The sequence below is a fragment of the Macaca fascicularis genome, chromosome 15 (assembly GCF_037993035.2).
Source record: "Macaca fascicularis isolate 582-1 chromosome 15, T2T-MFA8v1.1".
In the NCBI taxonomy this organism is placed as follows: Eukaryota; Metazoa; Chordata; class Mammalia; order Primates; family Cercopithecidae; genus Macaca; species Macaca fascicularis.
In genome coordinates this window covers 79718698-79744585 of record NC_088389.1, presented here as the reverse complement: position 1 = coordinate 79744585, position 25888 = coordinate 79718698, and the positions used below count along the sequence as shown (strand labels likewise).

Sequence of the window (25888 nt, the reverse complement as noted above, 5' to 3'; positions counted from 1 at the left end):
ATAAGCTACATAAGCCAGGAGCAGTGGCTCATGCCTGTAATCCCAGTCCTTTGGGAGGCTGACGCAGGCGATCACTTGAACCCAGGAGTTTGAGACCAGCCTGGGCAACATGGTGAAATCCTGTCTCTACAAAAGATACAAAAATTAGCCGGGTGTGGTCGCATGTGCCTGTAGTCCTAGCTACTTGGTGGGCTGAGGTGGGAGGATCGTTTGAGCCTGGGTGGTCAAGGCTGCAGTTGGGGACTGCTATAATGGAGACACTGCACTCCAGCCTGGGTAATAGAGTGAGACCCTGTCTCAAAAGAAAACAAAACAAAAAAGCTACATACCGCCCTCATAATTTGCCCACTAGGAAATTCCTTGTGGGCCCTAAGATCTTTACCCTAAAACATTTCTGTTGAATTTCATCCTCACACTGTAAATTGATAGCTTATATTCACAGGGGTGAGACATAGGACAGAACTCAACATCATCTCTCAGCTCACCTGAGACAAATTAAAATCTAATTGCTTCCTCTGGCCTATGTTTATTTTATCGTATGTAAAAATGCAGATTCACTGAGCTAGATGAATGCATGACTATTCCTCTACCCCCCATCTCACATGTCAATGGCTAACCAAAGACTCAAAGGAATGCAACCATTTGCCTCTTATCGGCCCACACCTCTTAAAAATTTCTCCTCTCCCCAGTATCCACTCCTTTACCCTTTAGATATTGAAACCCTCAAAATCATCTTTGGAGAAAGGCACAGACCTGTCTCCCATGTGTGTGTCCTTAGCCTTTGCAAAATAAACTTCTAAATTGATTGAGTCCTGTCTCAGATACTTTGGCGTTGCACCTGTCTTAAACTTTAAGCTCTAGTCACACAGATTTACTTATAGTCCTTTGAACACATCCTAGTATAGGATTCCTGTGTGTCATCGCTCCTACTGTCTCGACCTTGTTCACTGGGAATTTATCCCTCAAATGCAGCTGATCTCGGCTCACTGCAAGGTTCACGCCATTCTCCTACCTCAGCCTCCCGAGTAGCTGGGATTACAGGCGCCCGCCACCTCGCCCGGCTAGTTTTTTTTTTTTTTTTTTTTTTTTTGTATTTTTTAGTAGAGACGGGGTTTCACCGTGTTAGCCAGGATGGTCTCGATCTCCTGACCTCATGATCAATAGAACCAGATATCCTCTCAAAAAAAAAAAAAAAAAAAAAAAAGAACAACTCCCTCAACACTCACAGACACACACACACTTCTTCCCCCACACACTACTGAAGCGGCCATTGCAAAATTGTAACTGAGACAGTGAAAGAGATCTGACCTAACCAACTCCATCTTGCTTCTCACCTCCAAGCTGTCCTTGTTCACTCCTGGGTGTAGGCTGAACTAACTTTGGGAGGAACTTAGTTTATAGTTTAGAGGTTTTTTTGTTTTGTTTTATTTTGTTTTTTTGATACGTTGTTTTGCTCCTGTTGCCCAGGCTGGAGTGCAGTGGTGCAATCTCGGCTCACGGCACCCTCCACCTCCTCGGTTCAAGCGATTCTCCTGCCTCAACCTCCGGAGTAGTTGGGATTACAGACATGTACCACCACGCCCTGCTAATTTTGTATTTTTAGTAGAGATGGGGTTTCTCCGTGTTGGTCAGGCTGTTGGCAAACTCCTGACCTCAGGTCATCCACCTGCCTTGGCATCCCAAAGCGCTGGGATTACAGGCGTGAGCCACCATGCCCGGCTACAGTTTAGAGTTTAAAGCAAAGATGATAACACCCCTTTCCCAAAACAAAGCCCCTTCTTGCCTAGGGATTAGACTGCCTTTATAGAACTCTCAAATTAGCCGCAAGATTACAAATTATGGTTTAGGGCCGGGTGCGGTGGCTCACGCCTGTAATCCCAGCACTTTGGGAGGCAGAGGCAGGTGGATCATGAGGTCAGGAGTTCAAGACCAGCCTGGCCAAAACGGTGAAACCCCATCTGTACTAAAAATACGAAAATCAGCCGGGCATGGTGGCGGGTGCCTGTGATCCCAGGTACTCAGGAGGCAGAGGCAGAGAATCGGCTGAACCCGGGAGGCGGAGGTTGCAATGAGCCGAGGTTGTGCCACTGAACTCCATCCTGGGCAACAGAGCAAGACTCTGTCTCAAAAAAAAAAAAAAAATTATGGTTTAGGAGTCATGAAACTGGAGCCTACATGACTCTGACCCTCTTCAAATTGCTCCTGGGAATAACATCATCTAAATTTTAGGTTTAATGTAAAACCTAAAACCAGTGCTTAAGGTATTTTGCAGATCCTGCACTTGATGGATCAGCTGGCACAACCTAGATCGATAAACTAGCTCATTTGATCTTATAGCCCTCCCACCCCGGAACTGACTCAGTGCAAGAACATAGCTTCGACCCCTATGATTTCATCTCTGACCTGACCAGTCAGCACCTCCAGTTCACTGGCTTCCCCTACCCACCAAATTGTCCTTAAAAACCCTGATACCTGGGGGGCCAGGCACGGTGGCTCATGCCTGTAATCCCAGCACTTTGAGAGGCCGAGGCGGGCAATCACCTGAGGTCGGGAGTTCGAGACCAGCCTGACCAATATGGAGAAACCCTGTCTCTACTAAAAATACAAGAATTAGCTGGGCATGGTGGCGTATGCCTGTAATCCCAGCTATTCAAGAGGCTGAGGCAGGAGGTTTGCTTGGACCTGGAAGGCGGAGGTTGCAGTGAGCCGAGATCACACCATTGTACTCTGGGATAGCTGCCTCTGCAGTTTTGTTGGAGGCAAGTGCTGTTGCTAGCCACGTTTGGGAAAAAAAACAAAAAACAAAAAACAATAACCCTGAAACCATTTTTTTTTTTTTTTTTTTAGAGGCAAAGTTTCACTGTGTTGTCCAGGCTGGCCTCAAACTCTTGGGCTCAAGCCGTCCTCCTGCCTCAGCCTCCCAAATAGTTAGGATTACAGGTGCAGACTTGAGAAGCCATGGACAGCTCAGGCTTGGCTTCCTTCATTTTTGTGAAGATGCCTGATCCTTTCATTTCTGAGTCCTATTTTTTGAGAGCCAGTAGGAAGTAGGAGTAGGAGAAAAGGAGTGAATTTTAATATATTAGTATGTTAATTTTGTAAAGAGAACTGAGCTAAAATTTCAGGAATAACTTAACTATTATATTCACTGTCTACCTCAACATCCCAGCTCTGGAATTGCATTTGGCAAATATTCTTTTCTTAGGCTGGCTTCTGACAGGGCTAATATTAGTAGTTCTTAATGACTCAAAAACAACTGAGGGAGTTAGGGGAACTCTGACTTTACCAATCAATGCCAGTGTATCTCACTCTCTGAGTTGGCAGAGTGAAATCCTCAAGGTCAGGATTAATTTTTGTCATCCCTGGATGAGTCATTTCTTTTATCTGGGCCAATTACTCAAAGTTCCACATTCAATTTAATATTTCATTAAAGAAAAATCCAAAAGGCTTCACTATGTGAAGGCAGAGGGTTGGTTGCATCATGATTTCCAAAGTTTAGCAAACGTGATTACCACACTATTATAAATGTTATAAAATCCATCAAGAATTCAGAATTTGTCTTCTAAAATGTAAGGCTGTATTGATGTCAAGTTAGCCTGATGTAATTTTAACAGATCTCTAAAACAAACACAAAATCATCTGATTGAGGCATGCAAAGAGGCAGAGAAAAATAAAAGAAGAAACAAAAAACAAATCAATGGCGGGTCTGGTGGCTGACGCCTGTAATCCCAGCACTTTGAGAGGCTGAGATGGGCAGATCACTTGAGAGGTCAGGAGTTTGAGACCAGCCTGGCCAATGTGGTGAAACCCCATCTCTACTAAAAATACAGAAATTAGCCAGGTATGGGCTCTCATGCCTGTAGTCCCAGCTACTGGGGAGGCGGAGGCAGGAGAATTGCTTCAAACTGGGAAGCAGAGGTTGCAGTGAGCTGAGATCATACCACTGCACTCCAGCCTGGGCGACAGAGCAAGACTCTGTCTCAAAAAACAAAAACGAAAACAAATCAATCTGTCTTTGAAGTTAGAGCACTGCAATGAAAAAATAAAAAAGGTTTGCGATACAAAGTTATGCTGTAAGAATGGCATCTACCATAGCAACATCACTTTTCTTTTTCTTTTTTTTTTTTTTTTTGAGATGGTGTTTCACTCTGCTGCCCAGGCTGGAGTGCAGTGGCACGATCTCGGCTCACTGCAGCCTCTGCCTCCTGGGTTCAAGCAATTCTTCTGCCTCAGCCTCCCGAGTAGCTGGGATTACAGGTGCCTGCCACCACGCCCCGGCTAAATTTTTGTGTTTTTAATAGAGATGGGGTTTCACCATGTTGACCAGGCTGGTCTCGAACTCCTACCTCAGATGTTCCACCACCACCCCCTCACTCCTCCCAAAGTGCTGGGATTACAGGCATGAGCCATCACATCCAGCTGTCACTTTTCTTTTTTCTCTTCTTTTCTTTTTTTTTTTTTTTTTTTTGAGACTGAGTCTTGCTCTTTTGCCCAGGTTAGAGTGCAGTGGTGCAATCTCAGCTCACTGCAACCTCCACCTCCCGGGTTCAAGCAATTCTCCTGCCTCAGCCTCACCAGTAGCTGCTACTATAGGCGTGTGCCACCACATCGGCTAATTTTTTGTATTTTTAGTAGAGACGGGATTTCACCATGTTAACCAGGATGGTTTTGATCTCCTGACTTCATGATCTGCCTGCTTTGGCCTCCCAAAGTGCTGGGATTACAGGCGTGAGCCACCGCGCTCAGCCTGAAACATCACTTTTCTAAGCTTCCAGAAATGTTCATGCTTGGGCTTTAGCAAATGAAATCACTCTAGTCTACTGTCAGAGGAGAAGAAACAGTCTATTGTTCTGAAACTGAAATACAGATCAGCCATGAATCTGCCCTCACTGACATTCATCACTCAGATTCTGATTAGATATAACTAACGGAAATGGAATACGAACTCAGAAACACTCTGCCACCCCTCCACTCCCGATATTAACACATCTCAGGCTGGCTTTATAGGTCTACAGATGTAACCCTGGAAATGTAGAATAGCTAAATCCAAATGTCTCTAGTTAACCAAGAGCTCTTGATTTTTTTTATTTAAGACAGAGTCTCACTCTGTCACCCAGGCTGGAGTGCAGTGACACAATGTCGGCTCACTGCAATCTCCACCTCCTGGGTTAAAGTGATTCTCCTGCCTCAGTCTCCTGAGTAGCTGGGATCACCAGCGCCTGCCACCATGACTGGTTAATTGTTTTTTGTTTTTGTTTTTGTTTTTGTTTTTGAGACAAGGTTTCACTCCGTCACCCAGGCTGGAGTGCAGTGGCGTGATCTCGGCTCACCGCAACCTCCACCTCTTGGGTTTAAGCGGTTCTCCTGCCTCCCGAGTAGCTGGGACTACAGGCATCTGCCACGGTACCCGGCTAATTTTTGTAATTTTAGTAGAGTTAGGGTTTCGCCATGTCGGCCAGGCTCACCATGTTCTTGACAGCTCTCCACCAGGTGAGCATATGAGGCTCATAACCAGTTCTTATTTATTTAATGGAGGGCGGGGGAGATTCTGATTGGGGTAGTCTCAGACTGAACTAAATTTTAATATATTCACGTTAGATAAATGATCTGGCTACCTAATAACACAATTTCCTATGAAAGATAAAAATCAAGAACTGAAGACTATTTCCCAGAAAAGGAATAGCAGTGATTTTATTACATTTATTCTTTCTCTCTTCCTCTTGTACCCACACATACACACAGATTGGGACATACACTCCAAACTGCCAAGGAATCTGTTTGTGGTGCAATTTTTGGAAGTCAAAGATATTGCACATTTTAAGTCACAACCTGGCTGGGCACAGTGGCTTGTAATCCCAGCACTTTGGGAAGCCGAGGCAGGTGGACGACTTGAGCTCAGGAGTTGGAGACCAGCCTGGGCAACATGTTGAAACTCTGGCTCTACAAAATATACAAAATCAACTGGGTGTGGTGGCATGCACCTGTTTTCCCAGCTACTCAGGAGGTTGAGGTGACAGAATGGATTGAGCCTGGGAGGTGGAGGCTGCAATGAACCAAGACTGCACCACTGCACTCCCTCCTGGGTGTCAAAACCGTATCCTGTCTCAAAACAAAACAAAACAAAACCGACACAATCTGCTTCAAAATCAGAAAGCATGCCATCTCAAGAGATATACCAAATAATTGGCAATGGTGATCTGGGATAGATGGGCAGGGATCGTAAAAAAAACTTTCACACTTTTCATATTATGTATCTCTTATAATGTTGGAAAATGTTTAGTGAGCCTATATTTCTCCTTTTGTAAGCAGAAAGTATAACACAGAGAATTTTTAAAAACAAAAGCAGCACGTCACATCTCTTAGCAGTGGACCACATACTACCATCATTCACTTCATGCCGGACTTCTTGTGATAGTTGTGCCTGTTCATGAGAATCCCTGATTCACAATCTCCAAGCAGCTGTGAGGGTCCCTGAAAAGATTTGGCAGCTCCTTACCAGTCCTCTGAATGGGCAGAAAATCATGCATGCAGTCCAGGCATGGTGGCTCACAGCTGTAATCCCAGCACTATGGGAGGCTGAGGCGGGTGGACCACAAGATCAGGAATTTGAGACCAGCCTGGCCAACATGGTGAAACCCTGTCTGTACTAAAAAAAACACAAAAATTAGCCGAGTGTGGTAGTTTGTGCCTGTAATCCCAGCTACTTGCGAGGCTGAGGCAGGAGAATCGCTTGAACCCGGAAGGCTGGGGGTTGCAGTGAGCCGAGATCGCACCATTGCACTCCAGCCTGGGTGACAGGGCAGGACTCGTCTCAAAAAAAGAAACAAAACAAAACAAAACCAAAAAAATCACACATGCAGATACAAATCTGGGACAAAGTAGAAGCCCTTGGGCTTCCTTTCCTTGTAACCTTTTCCCTCAGGTCTGTCAGGACTGTCTTCACCATCAGAATGAGCAATTTCCCTGTAAGTCCTCACCTATCTTCTCACCCCCATGTGCCTTTTGTTTATGGTTGATTTCCCAGGTCTCTCTGCAAATGGCTAAGGGACACACAGGTTTAATCTGGTATTGACTGTCAGCACTAACAAACCTCATGCTTAGTGAAAGATGTGCTTAGAACTGAACTGCTAGGTAGAGCCCTAAAAATATGTGGAGGAAGAATGTTGAAGATGAGGTGGGGAACTTTCGCGCTTTTGAGCATGGAAACCATTTAGCATAGTGCACATTGGCAGGATGTCAAGAACCTGTTTTCCAAGATGCCCAAAAGAATAATATACTGTATTCGAGGAGGCCCTGGCAAGTGTGCAGCCCTGTATTGGGTAACATTAGGGGATCAATAGAGGTAAAATTCATGACCCCTCGGCCGGGTGCAGTGGCTCATGCCGGTAATTCCAGCACTTTGGGAGGCCAAGGCAGATGGATCATGAGGTCAGGAGTTCAAGACCAGCCTGGCCAACATGGTGAAACCCCGTCTCTACTAAAAAATACAAAAATAGCCAGGCGTGGTGGCATGCGCCTGTAATCCCAGCTACTAGGGAGGCTGAGGCAGGAGAATCTCTTGAACCCAGGAGGTAGAGGTTGCAGTGAGCTGAGATCACACCACTGCACTCTAGCCTGGGCAACAGAGCAAGACTCTGTCTCACAAAAAAAAAAAAAAAAAAAAAATCATGACCCCTGCTCTTGAAGAGTCCAGAATATACAGTTAGTAACTGAGATATCTGTTGTAAAGAGGCAAGGCAATACTGTTCTCTCTCTTTCTCTCTCTCTCTCTCGTGTGCGTGCGTGTGCATGTGTGTAAAGTACTGATTCCTTACTACGCCGACTCAACAAGACCAGCTCATCACCAGTTTGCTACATAGACAAGTTCCTTGAAGACATTCTTCATGTCTTCACCAAGTCACGTACTGCTGCCCAAGCCTTCCCTTTCCTGTGGCCCTCTGGCTTTGGCACACTCTTCCTCGTCTCTAGCCACACTTGCTGTCTCTGTGGGGACGCACGAGCAGAAGGGCTGCTTTCACATACCTCAGCTTACCCCAGTTGCTTCAAACTACTCTCCACCTCCCTTGCTTGGTAGCCTTTCTTCCATGCATCACTTCAGTGTCAGCCACTGCTCGATTATGAGCCCTTGAGGGCTCCTGCTTTCTTTTCCAGCCAAGCACACTTTAGAAAGAAAGCCCTAATTGTTCTGACAAAACGTTCTGTTCAACCAGAATGAACTCATAGTGGACTCCTGGGAACTCAGGCAAACAACTATTGCCAATCAGGTTGCTGCCAGCCAACTCCAAGAACAGTCTAGAAGTAAGAGCCTGCTGATTGCTCTGCCTCCTCCCACCCTATGTCAAATGATGTCCTGCTCACAGCTGACAATGTCTCCATTCTCCTGGTGACACCTTTGACCAGCATGTGCGGGTTGATGACATTCCTTGCCAAGCCACAAGGGCCACCTGCAAATGGTAATTCTCCTGGCCTGAGTAAGTTCCCAGAACCCCTAGGTTGGCCATATAATTACAAACTCCAGAGCGTTAATAAAGAAAAGGAAAAGTGAAGTGGCTCGTGCCTGTAATCTCAGCACTTTGGGAGGCTGACACATGAGGACTGCTTTAGCCCAGGAGTTCCAGACCAGCCTGGGCAACATAGTGAAACCTCATCTGTATAAAAAAATTCAATAATTAACCAGGCATGGTGGTGTGTGCCTGTAGCCTGTATTCCCAGCTACTAAAGAGGCTGAGGTGGAAAGATCGCTTGAGCCTGGTTGCAGTGAGCCAAGATCGGGCAACTGCACTCTAGCCTGGGTGACAGAGCAAGACTCTGTCTCAAAAAAAAAAAAAAAAAAAGAAGAAAAAAGAAAAGTGGAGTGGACAATGTGGCAGGACACATTATTTTACAAAGAACAACAACAACAAAAATACCTTGAAGTCTTCATAAACACTAAATAGCCAGGTTTGGGCCGGGCATGGTGGCTCACACCTGTAATTCCAGCACTTTGGGAGTCTGAGGTGGATGGGTCACTTGAGGTCAGGAGTATGAGACCAGTCTGGCCAACATGGTAAAACCCTGTCTCTACTAAAAATACAAAAACTAGGGTCCGTCACAATGGCTTACACCTGTAATCCCAGCACTTTGGGAGACTGAGGCATTTAGACTACCTGAGGTCAGGAGTTCCAGATCAGCCTAGCTAACATGGTGAAACTCTGTCTCTACTGAATATACAAAATTAGCTGGGTGTAGTGGTGCATGCCTATAATCCCAGCTACTTGGGAGGCTGAGGCAGGAGAATTGCTTGAGCCCGGGAGGCGGAGTTTGCAGTGAGCCAGGATTGCACCACTGCACTCCAGCCTGGGCGACAGTGAGACCTCATTAAAAAAAATAATGATAATACAAAAACTAGCTGGGCATGGTGGTGCACACCTGTAATCCCAGGGCTCGGGAGGCTGAGGCAGGAGCATTGCATGAACCCGGGAGGCAGAGATTGCAGTGAGCTGAGATTGCCCCACTGCACTCCAGCATGGGCAACAGAGTGAGACTCCATCTCAATAATAATAATAAATAGCCAGGCATGGTGGCATGTGCCTGTTGTCCCAGCTACTCATGAGGCTGAGGCAGGAGAATTGCTTGAGACCAGGAGTTTAAGAGTGATCATAGGCGATCACAGTGCTGTCATGCACTATGATCACACCTGTAAACGGCTACTGCATTTTGGCCTGGGCAACACAGTGAGAACCTGTCTTTCTCTTTTTTCTTTTTTTTGCAGGGCAGACAGGGCCTCACTCTGTCACCCAGGCTGGAGTGCAGTGGTATGATCTCAGCTCACTACAACCTCTACCTCCCAGGTTCAAGCGATTCCTCTGCCTCAGCCTCCCAAGTATCTGGAAGTACAGGCATGCACCACCATCCCCAGCTAATTTTTTGTATTTTTAGTAGAGACAGGGTTTTACCATGTTGGCCAAGCTGGTCTTGAACTCCTGGCCTCAAATGATCCATCTGCCTTGGTTTCCCAAAGTGCTGGGATTACAGGTGTGAGTCAGTGTGCCTAGTCAATTGTTATTTCTATGCCTATGTAATATGCCACACAGAATCACATGTATATGTAAATATTTTTAATAAAGTATGCAAAATGATAAACTGGTAGAAAAAAAGATTTGCCTATCTAATGACTCAAGTTGAAATTAATTTCTGAAGACAAAGACAATATATTGCAGCGATTACAAGCATACCTAGAATCACCCAGATCTATGTTTAATGCCAACATAGTATTCAACTTGCAGGAAATGCCTCTAAGAGAAAATGGGAAGGAGCCAGGAGAGGCTGGCAGGCCCATCAGACTGCGATACAGACCTCAACCCAAGTGAAGAAGAGAGGAAAGGAGGGAAAGGTGGGTAGAAGCACGTTACGTTACAGTGTATTCTAAGGAAAGTTCAGCGAGGCTGCGGGAGCATTGCAGTCATCAGAGGAGTCCCATATCTCCAAAGTATCAGCCTGCCTTAATATCCCTGCCACACTTTGTCACTGGCTGGAAGTAGCCCATGGGTGCGTGGCCTCGCTCACACGTGGTGATGGAGTTCAGAAGGCAGCAGGGGCCCTCAGTCAATTGCTCCCTGCAGTTGGAAGGATATCTGAGCGGTGTGTCTCATGGTCACCACACTCAGTTTTCCTCTTTAGTAAGACAGGACAAAATCCTTGCCCACTTGCCATCCAGAGAAATTGGATGACTCAGAGAAGGCAATGTCTATAAATACTTTGTAAACTTTAAGTATGGAACATGTAAAATATTCCTGACACAGGACTATGCCCCAGTTGTGACGTGTAGCTCTTCACTCCCTATCTTTGTCTACATTCTTTAACATACACCTACTAGACCTCCAGTCTGCCTCTGGCTATACAACCTAGATACTTCGTGAGCTCAGCCTGACTGGAACGCAGGAATGGAAAATGCAGTCCTTTGGCTCATAACTAAAAATGTCCTCAAATAGATCGAGTCAACTGGCTGTGCACAGGTCAATTCAGCCTCATTATGTACCACTTCAATGAAGCTGGACGTTGACCTCTTTGATAACCAAGGGTCATGCACAGCAAATTCTGCAACTTAATGATTAAACTGCTTGGAAGAGAGGCAAACTATTAGACTTTGAGACCTCTACGTTTTGATTTTGATTTTATTTATTTTGAGATGAAGTCTATCTCTGTCACCCAGGCTGGAGTGCAGTGGCGTGATCCTGGCTCACTGCAACCTCTGCCTCCCAGGTTCAAGCAATTCTCCCGCCTCAGCCTTTCAAGTAGGTGGGATTACAGGCACCTGCCACCACACCCAGCTAATTTTTGTAGTTTTAGTAGAAATGGGGTTTCCCCATATTGGCCAGGCTGGTCTCAAGCTCGTGACCTCAAGTGATCTGCCTGCCTTGGCCTCCCAAAGTGCTGGGATTACAGGTGTGAGCCACCATGCCTGGCTATAATTTTATTTATTTTTGAATAGGTAGTAACACATGATCTGACATGCAAAACTTACAAAAAAGAATATAGTGAAAAGCCTCCCTTCCATTCTGTCGTCTACTCACAAAGTTCTCCCTCCCTGGAGGCAATCACTGCTATCTTTTCTTTTCTCTCTTTTTTTTTTTTTTTGAGACGGAGTCTCTTTCTGTTGCCCAGGCTGGAGTGCAGTGCAGTGGCGATATCTCGGCTCACTGCAACCTCTGCCCCCCAGGTTCAAGCAATTCTCCTGCCTCAGCCTCCCAAGTAGCTGGGATTACAGGTGCCCGCCACCACACCTGGCTAATTTTTGTATTTTTAGTAGAGACAGGGTTTCACAATGGTGGCCAGGCTGGTCTTGAACTCCTGACCTCAGGTGATCTGCCTGCCTCGGCCTCCCAAAGTGCTGGGATTACAGGCGTGAGCCACCATGCCTGGCCCTCAGAAATATTTTACGTGTATTTCTGCCTCTGAAATAATTTATAAAACTGCTAAAAGAATGTCCCTTAGAGAGTAACTACTGTTCAGGCTGGGCTAATGTTATTTACATTCCTCTATTTTACTCTAATTTGTCTAATTTCAACCTTATTTGGAAGCATATTTTTTTCAACATTTCACTATGAAGATTTTTCAAACATACAGGAAAGTTGAAAGAATTGTTCAATGGGGCCGGGTGCGGTAGCTCATGCCTCTAATCCCAGCACTTTGGGAGACCAAGGTGAGCAGATCACTTGAGATCAGGAGTTTGAGACCAGCCTGGCCAACATGGAGAAACCCCGTCTCGACCAAAACTACAAAAATTAGCTGGGTGTGGTGGCAGGCACCTGTAATCCCAGCTACTCGGGAGGCTGAGGCCGGAGAATCGCTTGAATCCCAGAGGCAGAGGCTGCAGTGAGCTGAGATCACACCACTGTACTCCATCCTGGGAGACAGAGTGAGACTCCATCTCAAAAAAAAAAGAAAGAATTGTTCAGTGAACACTCCCACTCCCACCACCTAGATTCTGCAATGACTAATTTGCTACATTTGCTTTAGGTATTGTTATTATTATTCTCATTTTACCGCTGATGAAACTGTGTCTTGTTGCAAAAGCTCTAATGCTATCTTGCTTAATCTTTTTTTTTTTTTTTTAATTATTCCAGCATCTAAACCAAGGTCCAAAGAGATTAACGTTCCCTGAGAAGAATTTAAATCCAGTTTCTGTGTCTGAATATGGTCTGTAGATAAGCCCCAAAGAACACAAGTTCTCTTTTTCACTTGTAATTTCTCTATCCTTTGGCCCTTATCATTCCACGTGGTGCTATTCTCCCTAACAGTTTAACCTCCCTCAGCTGACCTCCTTCTTCTTGAAAGTGTGGTAGTTTTTAGACATGTGCGGGAAGCCGACCAGGCATCCCAGCCGACTCATCTGTTTTTATCTCAACGGCCTACGTGGACGACCACTTTTCTACTCACAGTGTGGTTCACAGATCAGCAGAATTACCTCATAAATGCATAGTATCAGGCTCACCCAGACCTATGGAATGAGAATCTGACATTTCACAAGATTCCCAAATGATTCCTATGCACATGCCACATCATTACAGTCTCACTTCAGCCACAGTTAAAAGGAGCCCAATGTGATTTGCTGGTCATACATGGGGGGGGGGAGGGAAGGCAGTAGTTCATGACATTTATCTTGGCCAGGCGTGGTGACTCATGCCTGTAATCCTAACACTTTGGGAGGCCAAAGTGGGATGATCACTTGAGGCCAGGAGTTCGAGTCCAGCCTGGGCAACAAAGCAAGACTATAAAGAAAAATAAAGACATTTATCTTAAAAACAACCCTTTCCTTCTTTGTGTTTTTCACATCTCATTTGCCTCTTTACTCCCTTTCTTCACAACCTGTAATTCCACTTACTGAGCCCCTGCTCTGTATGCTATGTATGAGGAACATTATTCCTAACCCTCAGAGCATTACAGAAGATATTTTATTCCTAATTTACAGACGAGGCTCAGAGGATTAGAAATCCACCTAATGTTAAACAGTTGTAAATATTAAGCATGTTCTTTTCCAAGATCTGCTGCTCTCTTTCTGCTGTAAAACCATGTCTTTCCAAACTCTGGCAATTGCCTCAGCCTAGACCTTGCCCACTTGGGCCAGAGAGCTTATGTCTGCCTGTCATACAAGGCTTGTGGACTTGTCTCTCAAGCCCCTTTCTCATGTCTTGTTCACTGCTAGTTGATCTGGATCTTGTTCTTTTAGCTCCCAGGCATCAACCAGGTGTTCTTATAATCTAAGAACTTAGGTAACACTTGTGCATTGTAAAGATAGCCTCCCACAGACAGTGAGAGGAGGTGGGAGTGAGAAGATGACAGACAGGTGAAGAAATATTTAGTGAGGTAGGATGCACTCTGCCAGGGCATGCCCCATTTCAACCTAAATAAAGAGCTCAAATAGCTGCTGTGGATATGGTATCACGCTAACGCCTGTTCTGGGTACAGAGATCTACAAAATGTGATTCCTGCCCTTAATAGGGATAATTAATCCAGCTGGGGAGTTAGAACATGCACACATAAAAGCCCCATGAACAAAGTACAGCAGGAACATAGAAGAGTGGGTGGTGAAATAGATGATTCTGCGTGGTGAAATAGATGATTATAAAGAGCGTGGGATGGGAGGCAGAGAGCCTCCCCAGGCAAGGGGAGAATGTGCAGAAAGAGAAGGAAGGAAAAGCACCTTTGGGGAGTCTCCTGCACAGAGCCCTGGGTGGCTGATGCAGAAGGTATGTTAGATTAAGGAGGATGCTTGGGATTGGCTCACAGGGAGTCAGTGAAGATTGATAAGTAATGTGATCAGAAGTGGACAGTTCGGTTACTACTTTGGCAGAGAATGTGGATCAAAGCAGACAGTGACTAGATTGAGGGAGGTGACAGATTCATACCTAGAATGAAACTCAGAGAACTGGTAGACAAGCAGCTTTCAAACTTTTTGGCCCTGAAACCCTTTGTGCAAATGAAACCTTAGCCATTGTAAACAAATAGATTAAAGCTAAATTGCTCTGGTTGGAATAAATGGGAGGGAAGAACTGAGCTCTCTCCTCCCTCTCATTTCTTTCTTTCTCTCCTAGTGGATTTTGAAGGGGTTTCTTGTATGAAAATCAATGATCAAAGGACTTAGCAAACCGCAACCAGCTCCTGCCTGCCACCTGTTTTTGCAAATAGAAATCTATGGGGATACAGCCATGCCTCTTTGATTTCATATTGTCTCTGCCTGCTTTCATGTTACAATGACCAAGCTGAATAATCAGGACAGGGAAACCCCATGGTCCACAAAATTGAAAGTATTTGCTATCTGGCCCTTTAAAAACAAGGTTTGCCAACCTCCCATCTAGGGCTTTGTTACAATGCACAGGTGTTACCTATGTTCTTGGTCTGTGGTCTAAGTGTCATCCTTAGACACCAGCACATAGTGTCCCGCTGTGCACAGATAGCTCAGGGTGGTGAAGGTTGATTTGGGAGTCATTTCGTTGGAGTTAGCAGTTAGGAGTTGTGTGAGATGCCTTATGGTCAAGGGAGAGGGTCCAGAAAGAAAAGAAAGGAGGTTCTGAGAAAACCTTAAGTAATGGCTAGATTTAGAGAACAGGCTGAGAGAATCACAGGAGAAACCACTGGGAAAAGTACCAATTCTCATTGATGCCAGAAAATTATGACAACTTGAAAGCCTTTTCTTTCTCTTTCTCCTTCCTCTTTCTCCTCCTCCTCTTCCTCTTCTTCTCTCTTCCTCTTCTTCTTTTTCGAACAGGATCTCTCTCTGTTGTCCAGGCAAAAGTGCAATGGCATGATCATGGCTCACTGCAGACTTGACTTCCTGGGTTAATCCTCCCACCTCAGCCCTCAAGTAGTTGGGACCACAGGAGCACACCACCACACTTGACTAATTTTGTTTGTTTGTTTGTTTGTTTGAGATGGAGTTTTGCTCTTGTTGCCCAGGCTGGAATGCAATGGTGCGATCTCAGCTCGCTGCAACCCCAGCTCCCCCGGTTCAAGAGATTCTCCTGCCTCAACCTCCCCAGTAGCTGGGATTACAGGCATGTGCCACCACGCCTGGCTAATTTTGTATTTTAGTAGAGAGGGGGCTTTTCCATGTTGGACAGGCTGATCTCGAACTCCCAACCTCAGGTGATCTGCCCACCTTGGCATCCCAAAGTGCTGGGACTTTTTTTTTTTGAGACGGAGTCTCGCTCTGTTGCCCAGTGTGGAGTGCAGTGGTGTGATCTCGGCTCACTGCAACCTCTGCCTCCTGGGTTCAAGCAATTCTCCTGCCTCAACCTCCTGAGTAGCTGGGACTACAGGCACAAGCCACCGTGCCCGGCTAGCTTTTGTATTTTTAGTACAGATGGGGTTTGTTGGCCAGGCTGGTTTTGAATTCCTGACCTCTGGTGATCCACTCACATTGGCCTCCCAAAGTGTTGGGATTACAGGCTTGAGCCACTGTGGCCGGACATCTGACTTTTTTTTTTTTTTTTAACTTGACATAAATGTCAGGAAAGTTACTACGCAAACTTGAAAAATGAATGAACACCCTTTCATAATCCCAACCTTTATGTGCCTGATTTTTACTCTGTATATCTTGCAAAAGGCCTACCGAAATATGCTTTCACGATTGTTAATTACTTTTAAGATACAACATTCTGATTACTGAGGTTTCCTCAAAGCAATTTTTTTTGTTTTCTTTTTTTTTTTTTTGAGACATACTTTTGCTCTTATCACCCAGGCTAGAGTGCAGTGTTGCAATCTCAGCTCACTGCAACCTCCGCCTCTGGGTTTCAAGTGATTATCCTGCCTCAGCCTCCTGAGTAGCTGGGATTACAAGTGCCCCCCACTACACCTGGCTAATTTTTGTACTTTTAATACAGACAGGGTTTCAACATGTTGGCCAGGCTGGTCTCAAACTCCTGACCTCAGGTGATCTTCCCACCTCGGCCTCCCAAAGTGCTGGGATTATAGGTGTGAGACACTGCGCCCAGGCACAATTTTCTACCATGGTTGTTTTACTAATGGCTTCTTTTTTTCTTTTTCTTCTTTTTTTTTTTTTTTTTTGAGACGGAGTCTCGCTCTGCCGCCCAGGCTGGAGTGCAGTGGCCGGATCTCAGCTCACTGTAAGCTCCGCCTCCTGGGTTTACGCCATTCTCCTGCCTCAGCCTCCCAAGTAGCTGGGACTACAGGCACCCGCCACCTCGCCTGGCTAGTTTTTTGTATTTTTTTTTTTAGTAGAGATGGGGTTTCACCGTGTTAGCCAGGATGGTCTCAATCTCCTGACCTCATGATCCGCCCATCTTGGCCTCCCAATAAAGTGCTGGGATTACAGGCTTGAGCCACCGTGCCCGGACTTCTTTTTCTTCTTTCTCTACTGTAAGCCTGAGTCATTTACCAAGTGTTGAATATTCCAAAGGTAAATCATTAACAAGATGATGTTATGATCGATGTTACCCTCATGTGCTCCCAAGAACAGTTTTTTCTTTTATTTATTTATTTGAGAGACAGTCTAACCTTGTCATCCAGGCTGCAGTGCAGTGGTGCCATCATAGCTCACTGGAGCCTTGACCTACTGGGCTCAAGTGATTCTCCTGCCTCAGCATCCTGAGTATCTGGGACTACAGAGGCAAGCCACCATGCCTGGCCAATTTTTCATTTTTTGTAGAGATGGAGTCTCACTATGTTGCTTAGGCTGCTCTTGAACTCCTGCCCTCAAGTGATCCTTTTGCCTTGGCCTCCCAAAGTGCTGGGATTACAGGCATAAGCCACTGCCCCCACCCTCCCAGAACAGTTTCTTAATGGTATACAAACTGTAACTCCAGGCTGGGCGCAGGGGCTCATGCCTGTAATCCCAGCACTTTGGGTGGCCGAGGCGGGCAGATCACGAGGTCCAGAGATTGAGACCATCCTGGCTAACAGGGCGAAACCCTGTCTCTACTAAAAATACAAAAAATTCACCGGGCGTGGTGGCACTTGCATGTAGTCCCAGCTACTCGGGAGGGTGAGGCAGGAGAATCCCTTGAACCCGGGAGGCAGAGGTTGCAGTGAGCCAAGATCTCACTCCAGTCTGGGCAACACGGCAAGACTTCATCTCAAAAAGAAAAAACAAAACAAAACAAAAAAAAACAAACAAACTGTAGCTCCACTGATTTGTACCAATGATCTTTCCAGATTAGTACTGTCTGGTTGAACTTTCTACAGTGATGGAAATGCCCTGTATCTGTGTTGCTCATATACTAGCTGCCAGCCAGATACAGCAATTGAGCACTTGAAATGTGAATAATGTGGCCAGGCGTGGTGGCTCACGCCTGTAAACCCAGCACTTTGGGAGGCCAAGGCGGGAGGATCACCTGAGGTCGGGAGTTTGAAACCAGCCATATCCAACATGGCGAAACCCCGTCTCTACTACAAATACAAAAATTAGCTGGGTGTGCTGTAATCCCAGCTACTCAGAAGTTGAGGCAGGAGAATTGCTTGAACCCACGAGGTGGAGGTTGCAGAAACCTAAGTAGAACATGCAAAGGGATATAGAAATGAAATAGTGTCAGTTCTCAATCTCAAGGAGCCTACATTCTACAACAGATTATAAACAGCAAAATGTACTACATGGGGGATAGAATGTGACCTACAGAGAGAATCAGATATACCATGCCTTGAGGACACAGCTGAAGGAGCAGCTCATTTACAGTCAGAGTGGCAGGAGGAATGAGGTCAGTGTTGCAAGGAAGCTCTCACAAAGCGGGTGGATTTGGAGCAAGGTCTTTAACCTCAGCTTCTTGGGAGGCCGTCGTATGTAGATCGCTTGAGCCCAGGAGATCAAGTCCAGCCTGGGCAACATAGCAATACTGTCTCTTAAAAAAAAAAAAAAAAAAGTCAGGGTGTAGTGGCTCACTCCTATAAGCCCAGCACTTTGGGAGGCCAAGATGGGTTGATCACCTGACATCAGGAGTTCAAGACCAGCCTGGCCAACATGGTGAAACCCCTTCTCTACTAAAAATACAAAAAATTAGCTGGACATGGTGGTGGGTGCCTGTAATCCCAGCTACATGGAAGGCTGAGGCAGGAGAATCATTGGAACTCGGGAGGTGGAGGTTGCAGTGAGCCAAGATCGTGCCACTGCATTCTGGCCTGGGCGATACCGTGAAACCCTGTCTCCAAAAAAATTATTTATTATTTTTAAATGTAATTTAATTTTTTTGAGATGATTTCTTGTTCTGTCTCCCAGGCTGAACTGCAGTGGTGTGATGTCGGCTCACTGCAACCTCTGCCTCCTGGACTTTTTTTTTTTTTTTTTTTTTGAGGCAGAGTGCACCAGGCTGGAGTGCAGTGGCGCGATCTCGGCTGACTGCAAGCTCCGCCTCCCGGGTTCGCGCCATTCTCCTGCCTCAGCCTCCCGAGTAGCTGGGACTACAGGCACCCGCCACCGCGCCCGGCTAATTTTTTTTTTTTGTATTTTAGTAGAGATGGGATTTCACCGTGTTAGCCAGGATGGTCTCGATCTCCTGACCTCGTGATCCGCCCGCCTCGGCCTCCCAAAGTGCAGGGATTACAGGCGTGAGCCACCGCGCCCAGCCACCTCCTGGACTTAAGGGATTCTCTTGCCCCAGCCTCCTGAGTAGCTGGGATTATAGGCGTGGGCCACCATACCTGGCTAATTTTTTTTATTTTTAGTAAAGACGGGATTTTGTAACGTTGGCCAGGCTGGTCTCAAACTCTGGACCTCAAATGATCTGCCCACCTCTGCCTCCCAAAGTGCTGGGATTACAGGCATGAGCCACCATGCCCAGCCAAAAAAAAATTTTTTTAATAAAAAAGTGAAATGGAGATAATAACAATAGAGCCCACCTCGTGAGAGTATTATCTAAAGGGCTTAGAACAATACCTAGCATGTGGTAAGGACTCTACCAGTATTATTATTGCTGTTTCCACAAGATGAAAATTATAGACCATTGCTGTATTTTATGGGTGAGATAGAAAAAGGAGTTTTGGCCAGTTGCAGTGACTCACACCTGGAATCCCAGAGTAGTGGGAGGCCGACGTGGGTGGATCATTTGAGGTCAGGAGTTTGAGACCAGCCTGGTCAACATGGCTGAAACCTCATCTCTATTAAAAAATACAAAAAATTAGCTGGGCATGGTAGCGTGCGCCTGTAATTCCAGCTACTTGGGAGCCTGAGGCACAAGATTCGCTTGAACCTGGGAGGCAGAGGTTGCAGTGAGTAGAGACTGATCCACTGCACTCCAGCCTGGGTGACAGAGCAAGACTCTGTCTCGAAAGAAAGAAAAGAAAGAAAGAGAGAGAGAGAGAGAGAGAGAGAAAGAAAGAAAGGAAGAAAGGAGTTTTAACTTACACGTATTTGCTAATGTCTATGAAGTGTTTAGATATCTCAAAATCAATGAAGTAAAGAGGATTATTAGACCCACGTGCAGTACTGTTAATAATTTCAGGGAATCAGCTATCTAGGTGAAAGTTCACAGGGGAGTACATGTCATTGTAACGCAAATTAGACCAAAGTTCAGGAAGTGACAGTTACTGAGTCATTTATCTATCTTAAGACCAGTAAGCCTCTTAGCACCACAAAGTAGATGTAACATTTTAACAGGAAATGACTCCAATCTAGAGCAAAGTTAGTCCCATGCACAGTGAAAGGTTGTGCAAGACAAAAATGATCTGTGCTACGTGTCACACATGATCAGGTGGCATATTGCTCAAGATGCTGACATGCAATCCGTCTTTGCAAGAGTCAGATCATTGTCTCACCTTAGGAAAGGCTTTCCATGTGCCCTACACAGACACTTTCCCCTTCTGGGATGCTTCTTAAAGTACATTCACCTTAACTTATAAGCAAAGGAAATCTTTCTCAGGTGGTCTGAGTTTATTATTTCCTTTTCTAGACTCTGTGATCAGGGTTATCTGTGTGTGGATGAGGTTCCCAGAGAGGATTGCTGGAGGACATTGAATGTTTATGAATTTCACAGGTATTCAAGAGTGGTTGCACCTGGAGCTGGGAGCTGAGCATCAGGAATATTAAAACATAAAGTATGCTCATAAAATTGAGACGAGTGGGCCAGGCGCAGTGGCTCACACCTGTAATCCCAGCACTTTGGGAGGCCAAGGTGGGCGAATCACCTGAGGTCAGGAGTTCGAGACCAGCCTGACCAACATGGAGACACCCCCATCTCTACTAAAAATACAAAATTAGTGCAGCATGGTGGCACATGCCTGTAATCCCAGCTACTCGGGATACTGAGGCAGGAGAGTCGCTTGAACCCAGGAGGCGGAGGTCGAGGTGAGCCAAGATATCACCACTGCACTCCAGCCTGGGCAACAAGAGTGAAATTCCGTCTCAGAAAGAAAAAAAAAAATGAGAGTAGTTAGGAAGAATCATCTTCTCAAGTCAATTAACAACATATTGGGAGGCAGTGTGGTGCCACAGTTTAGTGGCTTTACACTCAGATTTGGTTTATAATACCAGCTTCACCTTTGCAAAATGCCATATGTACAAGGTAATTCACAGCGGCATTGTTTACAATAAAAAATGACTGGAAAGATACTAAATGTCCATCAGTAGGGAACTAATTAAATAAATTATGGGTATAACAATGTGGAAAGCTGTCCAAATGGAAAAGCAAGATACAGAGCAGGGTATAAATTGTTACCCTTTGTAAAAAAATAAAACGGGGGCAGGGGAATTTTTTTTTTTTTTTTTTGAGACAGGGTCTTGCTCAGTTGCCCAGGGTGGAGTGCAGTGGCATGGTCACAGCTCACTGCAATCTCTGCCTCCTGGGTTCCAGCAATCCTCCCCGCTCAGTCTCCCAAGTAGGCTATACCAGCAGGTACCATCATGCCCAGCAAATTTCTTTCATTTTTAGTAGAGATATGGTCTCACTATGTTGTTCAAGCTGGTCTCAAACTTCTCAGCTCAAGTGATGCTCCCACTTTTGAAAGGACACAAAGATAGATGTGTACCCGCCCCCCACCCGCTACACCCTTGTTCTGCTCTCTAATCTTTGCACATACCAGAGATTTCATAAGTTCTGTGAGTACCTGGTTTTCTGCACGTACCAGAGATTTTGTTTTGCACATACCAGAGATTTTGTAAGTTCTGAGGCAAGGTCACAAGACGTGTTTAAGTAAGATAAACTCTTGCTGCCATAAACCTGCTCTCCCGCCTCAAAGTTTGAACCAAAATATCAGAAATGGCGGGAACCAATCATAGCTAGCCAAATCGCCTTGTTCAAACACTAGCCAATCATATATCTGATTTGTATAATAACTCTATGCCCACTTTTCTTAGACTATATAACACTGCTCGGAGCTCAGTGGGGGAGCTCTCCTGCCCGTCTCGTTTCACGAGCGAGGGAGAGTTCCAGGTTCGAACCTGTAATAAAGATCCTTGCTGCTTAGCTTTGACTCTGGACTCTGGTGGTCTTCTTCAGGGAATAAACGGTCTGGGCATAACACTTTGACTTCCCAAAGTGTGGAAATACTTACTTCATAGCTGCTTGTTTAGGAAGTAAAGTATCTCTGGAAGGGTATTGAAGAAGTTAGCAATGCCGATTGCAGTGGCTCACGCCCATAATCCCAACACTTTGGGAGGTTGTGGCAGGAGGATCACTTGAGGCCAGGAGTTCAAGACAAGCCTGGCCAAAAAGATGAAACCGGTCTCTGATAAAAATACAAAATTGGCCGGGCACGGTGGCTCACTTCTGTAATCCCAGCACTTTGGGAAGCCAAGGTGGGCAGATCACAAGGTCAGGAGTTCGAGACCAGCCAGACCAACATGGTGAAACCCTGTCTCTACTCAAAATACAAAAATTAGCCGGGTGTGGTGGCACACACCTGTAATCCCAGTTACTTAGGAGGCTGAGGCAGGGGAATCACTTGAACTTGGGAGGTGGAGGTTGCAGTGAACTGAGATGGTGTCATTGCACTCTAGCCCGGGTGACAGAGCGAGACTCCGTCTAAAAAAAAAAAAAATACAAAATTAGCCAGATGTGGTGGCACATGGATGAGGCAGGGAATCGCTTGAACATGGGAGGCGGAGGTTGTAGTGTGAGCCGAGATCTGGCCACTGCACTCCAGCCTGGGCAACAGAGTGAGACTCTGTCTCAAAAAACAAAAAAAGATTAAAAGAGAAGCTTCATGTATTTTTCAAATTTGAACTATGACTGTCACCTGCTCAAAAATTTAAAAACAACCATTTTTAAAGAAAAGGTAAGGAGCATCTGGTAACAACTTACAAAAAGAAAAAAAAGAATCCCAGCTTTCTGGCTGGGCACAGTGGCTCATGCCTGTAATCCCAGCACTTTGGGAGGCTGAGGCGGGCTGATCACTTGAGATCAGGAATTTGAGACAAGCCTGGCCAACATGGTGAAACCCCATCTCTACTAAAAATATAGAAACTAGCCTGGTGTTGTGGCATGTGCCTGTAGTCCCAGCTACTCTGGGGGCTGAGGTGGGAGGATCGCTTGAACTCAGGAGGTCAAGGCTGCAGTAAGTTATGAATGTGCCACTGTACTCCAGCCTGAGCAACAGAATGAGATGCTGTCAAAAAAACAAAAAAAGAACCTCAGCCTTCCTTTTTACTAGCTTTGCATTCATGGACAAGTTATTTAACGTCCACAGGACTCAGTATCCCGTTGTATTAATGTGCCTATCACCTAGGTTTGAGTGAGGATTAACTACTAATGTGCATTAAAACATTCAGTATTATATAGCCAGGCGTGGTGGCTCATGCCTGTAATCCCAGCACTTTGGGAGGCTGAGGCAGGTGGATCACCTGAGGTCAGGAGTTTGAGACCAGCCTGGCCAGCATGGTGAAACCCGGTCTCTACTAAAAATACAAAACTTAGCTGGGCGTGGTGGCGTGCACTTGTAGTCCCGGGGCAGAAGAACTGCTTGAACCTGGGAGGCAGAGGTTGCAGTGAGCCGAGATTGTGCTATTGCACTCCAGCCTGGGTGACAGAGTGAGACTCCGTCTCAAAAACAAACAAACAAAACTTTAGTATTAGTATTATATTTACATTAGTGATATCATACCTCACTCACAAATAATAAATATATATTAGCTACAAACAATACATTTTAAAGATTCTGGGGCCGGGCATGGTGTCCCATGCCTGTAATCCCAGCACTTTGGTAGGCCGAGGAGAGCGGATCACCTGAGGTCAGGAGTTTGAGACCAGCCTGACCAACATGGTGAAACCCCAACTCTGCTAAAAATACAAAATTAGCCGGGCTTGGTGGCACATGCCTGTAATCCCGGCTACTCAGGAAGCTGAGGCAGTAGAATCACTAGAACCCTGGAGGCAGAGATTACAGGGAGCCAATATAGCCCCATTGCACTCCAGCCTGGGCAACAAGAGCAAAACTCTGTCTCAAAAAACAAACAAACAAACAAACAAAAAAGAAACAAAAAAAATCATTATGGTCATGAAGGCACTATTGAGAGGTGACAAAGATATATGCATATATGGAAGATATATACATAACATAAATCCCCACTGTAGTTATCAGTAACTCCACTCTTGTTTCTCTTTTTCTTCTTTTTTTTTTTTTTTTTTTGAGATGGGTTCTTACTCTGCCACCCAGGCTGGAGTGCAGTGGTACAGTGATGCAATCGTGGCTCACTGTAACCTCTGCCTCCCGGGCTCAAGCGATCCTCCCACCTCAGCCTCCCAAGTAGCCGGGACTATAGGTCCATGACACCATGCCCAGCTAATTTTTGTATTTTTTGTAGAGACGGGGTTTTGCCATGTTGCCCAGGCTGGTCTCAAACTCCTGGCTTCAAGCGTTTCTCCTGCCTTGGTCTCCCAAAGTGCTGAGATTACAGGTGTGAGCACCGTGCCCAGCCACTAACTCCACCCTTCCAACAGTTCAAGCCAAAAATCTTGGCATCATCTCTGAATCCTCTCTTTCTCTCATACCCCACATTAAAGTATCAACAATATCTGTTGATATTATTTTTAAAATATTTCCAGAATCCAAACCCTTCTCACCACTTCCTTCTATACCACCCTGGTCCAAAACATCATCCTTTTTTTTTTTTTTTTTTTTGAGACAAAATCTTGCTCTGTCACCCAGGGTGGAGTGCAGTGGTGTGATCTTGGCTCACTGCAATCTCTGCTTCCCAAGTTCAAGCGATTCTCCTGCCTCAGCCTCCAGAGTAGCTGGGATTACACCACGCCTGGCTAATTTTTGTATTTTTAGTAGAGAGAGGGTTTCACCATGTTGGTCAGGCTGGTCTTGAGCTCCTGACCTCAAGTGATTCACCCACCTCAGCCTCCCAACATGCTGGGATTACAGGCATGAGCCACTGCACCTGGCCTAAAGCATCATCTTCTCTTGCCTGATCTTCTACAATAGTCTCTTAATTATAGAATCCCCATCTGCCACCTGGCCCCCTGTGGAAAAATTCATCTTTTTTCCCATACTTGTATATAATTGATATTGTTTGGGTATATGTCCCCACCCAAATCTCACATTGAATTGTAATCCTCACTCTTGGAGGAGGGACTAGGTGGGAAGTGATTAGATCATGGGGGTGGATTTTCCCTTTGTTATTTTTGTGATACTGAGTTCTCACGAGATCTGTTTTTTGTGTTTTTGTTTATTTTTTGTTATTATTTTTTGAGACGCAGCCTTGTTCTGTCACCACGCTGGAGTGCAGTGATGTGATCTCAGCTCACTGCAACCTCCGCCTCTGGGGTTCAAGCAATTCTCTGCCTCAGTCTCCCGAGGAGCTGGGATTACAGGCATCTGCCACCATGCCCGGCTAGTTTTTGTATTTTTCGTAGAGGCAGGGTTTCACCATCTTGGCCAGGCTGGTCTTGAACTCCTGACCTTGTGATCCACCTGCCTTGGCCTCCCAAAGTGCTGGGATTACAGGTGTGAGCCACCACGCCCAGCCGAGATCTGGTTGTTTACAAGTGCATAGCACCTCCCGCTTTGCTCTCTTTTCCTCTGCTCTGGCCATGTAAGACATGCCTCCTTCCTCTTCACCCTCCGTCATGATTGTAAGTTTCTTGAGGCCTCCCCAGTCATGCTTCCTGTACAGCCTGCAGAATAGGGAGCTAATTAAATTTCTTTTCTTTATAAATTACCCAGTCTCAGGTAGTTCTCTATAGCAGTGTGAGAACAGACTAATACAATAGTTTTGTTTTTCTTATTTTTAAAAATTTCAACTTTCATTTTAGATTTAGGGGGTACATGTGCAGGTTTGTTACATGGGTATATTGTGTGATGCGAAAGGTTTGGGGTGCTATTGAACCTGTCACCCAAGTAGTGAGCATAGTATCCAATAGGTAGTTTTTTTTCACTCCCTCCTCTCTCGTAGTCCCCAGCATCTATTGTCTCATCTTTATGTCCATGTGTAACCAATGTTCAGCTCCCACTTATAAGTGAG

General features: G+C 45.6%; 1 protein-coding gene across 12 annotated transcripts in view; it reads right to left on the bottom strand.

Annotated features, from left to right (window-relative positions):
• Nucleotides 1-25888, bottom strand: part of LOC102124370 (perilipin-2) — a 119328-nt gene that overhangs the window by 25884 nt on the left and 67556 nt on the right. For 2 of the 12 annotated variants that reach the window (XM_074017405.1, XM_074017411.1), the window contains exon 1: nucleotides 8023-8170. The exons of the other annotated variants lie outside the window; for them this stretch is intronic. The gene's annotated coding sequence lies outside the window, so the exon portion shown is untranslated. Of the gene's footprint in view, nucleotides 1-8022; nucleotides 8171-25888 lie in introns of those variants that run through there. 12 annotated transcript variants of the gene reach the window in all.